General features: G+C 42.6%; 1 non-coding gene across 1 annotated transcript; it reads right to left on the bottom strand.

The window, feature by feature from the left end:
* Positions 1 to 1,554: 1,554 nt before the first annotated feature.
* Positions 1,555 to 1,660, bottom strand: LOC145577205 (small nucleolar RNA R71). Its single transcript, XR_014098676.1, has one exon. It is a non-coding gene; the product is annotated as a small nucleolar RNA R71 (small nucleolar RNA).
* Between the last annotated feature and the right edge of the window lie 1,534 nt (positions 1,661 to 3,194).

Raw genomic sequence — 3,194 nt, 5'->3', positions numbered from 1 at the left:
TTCATCTTCAATTAATGAGCAATTTCTTACTCTCTTTCTTTGCTTTTGTATTTAGTTTTATTTGCTTATTTTGATTTTCCTTAATTGCTTATTGATCATGTTGATGCTTATTGATTTGATGATTGATATTGCCTTCAATATGATTTGTGAGTAGTCCCCTAGCCAAGGGTGTGGGGATGGTGTAGTTGTTGATTGATTCATGCTTATGATGTTGGGGTTTTGTTAATGGTGATTAAAGTCTTTGTGTGTTTGATGTTCTTTAATCTTCTTGCAAGTGCACATTGTTAGTTGATTAAAGGTGAATCTTTGCTAACAAGAAACGGAAGTTGACTTAGTTAAGATTCATTACTATCGATAGTTCTTTGATTGCACCTTCTAATATATGGTTCTAGTGTGGAAACATAGAGGCTATGTTAGGAGAATTTGATTGACCCCGGAAGGCGGTTAGATTAAGCTTTAATTCGATATTCTTACATGCTTAGTTTACCATTGCCTTGCCTCCGTGTTATTGCATGATCAATTGGCCACTACATCTACCTACTTCCCTTGGTGCTTAGTTATATTGGTTTTAATCGTTCTTAATCTCTAGTTTAATTTCTTAGCTTTTCACACTTCTTGTACCGAGGTAGCTTAAGTATTGAGTAGTGAATGTGGTGTTTATGCATGTCTCCTTGTGGTTCGACCCCTATACTTGCCTTATACTTGTATTAGGTTTGTTTAGGTGTATAAATTATATTTGATTGAGGTGTAGTCGTTTGACGACGCGATTATTACCTTGTCAAATTTGGCGCCGTTGCCGGGGACACGGCTTCCATTAATTTTTCACTACTTCATTTGAGACTATCTCATTTCTTGTCTTTTAGTATTTGTTACTTCTTGTTACTTGTCAGTGCTTACGTTCTCCTTAGCTTTGTTGTATGAACAGAGGACGAACTCGCTCAAGGTCTTTGGTCCCCATTGATCCGGAGTTAGAAAGATCTTTGTCCTTACTTCGAAGAGAAGCGAGAGCGAGGAGTAGAAATTCTTACACCCCAACGAAAGAAGGAGTAAGAGAATTGGAAGATACTCCACCATCTTCACCCTCAAGTGAAGACTTAGATAGCCCTAATTCGCTATCAAGTCCCGATATCAACCCCTTTTCAAACTTTAAGTCCGGAGGTGAAGACGGTCCTAAAATGGGAGAGAATACACCTTTGAGTCGTCTTGGGGCTCCCGAAGCCTTTAGAGCCCAAAGTGGGATCCTAACTCCTACCACTCAAGCCAACAACTTCGAAATCAAGCCCAATTTGATTGCTTTGATAGAGAGGAAACAATTCTCGGGTGGGAAATTTGAGAGCCCTCATGAGCATTTAAAAGAATTTGAGAAATATTGTGACACAATCAAAGCCAACGGGGTGACTCAAGAGTACATCCGTCTCAAGATGTTTCCATTTTCTTTAATTGGGAGAGGTCTAGAATGGCTAGAGAAGGAGGTGCCCCCTAACTCTCTCACAACTTGGGACCAAGTGACTACGGCTTTCTTGAGGAGATTTTATAACCATAGGAAGACCGCCGAGGCTCGATCGTTGATCCAAGGCTTTCGTCAAAAGAGTGGTGAGACTCTAAGTGCGGCATGGGACCGGTACAAGGAGCTTCAACGCCAATGCCCACATCATGGGATACCCAAGTATCAACTCATCCACACTTTCTATGGAGGTCTCTCACCTCAAGGGAGAACAAGCCTAGATGCCGCCGCCGGCGGTCCAATCATGAACAAGGGAGAGGATGAAGTGGAATGCATCATAGAGGAGGCCGCAAAGCACTATGATGATTGGTACGAAGGAGAAAGGGAGGCCACTTCTAGCAAAGGTGTCTATGCATTGGAGCAAGCCAACGCAATCAACAACCTTTCTTCCCAAATCTCCAAGATGGCCAAGCAAATGGATGAAATGATGAAAGAAAGGTCCAATCCTCATGGTAATACCTCCCCTTCAACCAAGGGAGGCAATGGTATGGCCACTTCTTCCCCCTCTTCTTATAATAAAATGCCTCAAGGATGCATGTTTTGCTCAAATTGTGAAACCTATGATCATGATACCTCCCATTGTGTGTATGTTTGTGAAGTTCAACCCCCTCCCTATGAACATGATGATAGTGTAGAAGATGTCAATGCCATGAATTTTTCTCCTAGAATGGAAAATGTAGGGAACTTGAGGCCAAACCCTAATCAAATGGGGAATTGGAATCAAGGTGGAAACCGTGGTTGGAATCAAAGTGGTGGTGGCTATGGTAACCAATATCATGGTGGGGGAGGCCCTTCCAATTTCAATGGAAGAGGCTACTCTAACCAAAGAGGGTATGGCTACCAAAACCAACAACCCAACTCCCGATACCAAGACCATCAAAATCAAAATTTTGGTGATCAAGGTAACATGGGAAATAATCGACAAGGTAGTGTTACCAACCAAGGAGCCGGAGGCAATAGGGGCCAAAATGTTTCTAACTATGCCCAAACCAATAGGCCTCCGGGTTTCCATCAATCCCAACTTCCTCCACCTCAACAACCTCTTCAAATTGAGGCCCCTCCTAATGATCCCGTGATGGCTAAGCTAGATGCCATCATGAAGATGCATGAGGAGGAAAAGAAGAGGAATGAGGAAGAAAAGAAGCGAACCAATGCTCATATGAAAATGCTTGAAACCCAAATTGCCCAACTTGCTTCCAATTATTCCTCTTCTTCTTCTTCCTCTATCCCTAGTCAAGGAGTCAACCCAAAACCTTTGTATGCCGTGACAACAAGGAGTGGAAAGGTAGTAGGGAGTGACCCCTTAGTTGAGGAAGAACCTCGAAATGAAGTAGAGTTGGAGAGGGGGAGTGAGAGAACCAAGGAACCTTCTAATGTTGAGAGGGAGAGGGATGTTGAGGTGCAAAAGGAAAAAGAGACCACCCCCTTGCCCCTAAATCTCCAACCTAGAGAGGAGAGACTACCTTTTCCCCAAAGATTTGTGAGAGCTAAGCTTGATGCTCAATTTGGGAAGTTTTTGGATGTGATCAAGAACTTGCATGTTTCCCTCCCTTTTATAGATGCTATGAAACAAATGCCCCATTACTCTAAGTTTTTGAAAGATCTTTTGAGTGGGAGAAGGGAGTGTGAAACGGTGAGCTTGACCGCCAATTGTAGTGCAATCCTTTCCAACAAACTTCCCACTAAGTTG

Source organism: Chenopodium album, chromosome 13 (genome assembly GCF_948465745.1).
Source record: "Chenopodium album chromosome 13, dcCheAlbu1.1, whole genome shotgun sequence".
Classification (NCBI taxonomy): domain Eukaryota; kingdom Viridiplantae; phylum Streptophyta; class Magnoliopsida; order Caryophyllales; family Amaranthaceae; genus Chenopodium; species Chenopodium album.
The sequence above is the reverse complement of the archived record's forward strand: the minus strand, read 5'-3'. Positions and strand labels throughout refer to the sequence as shown.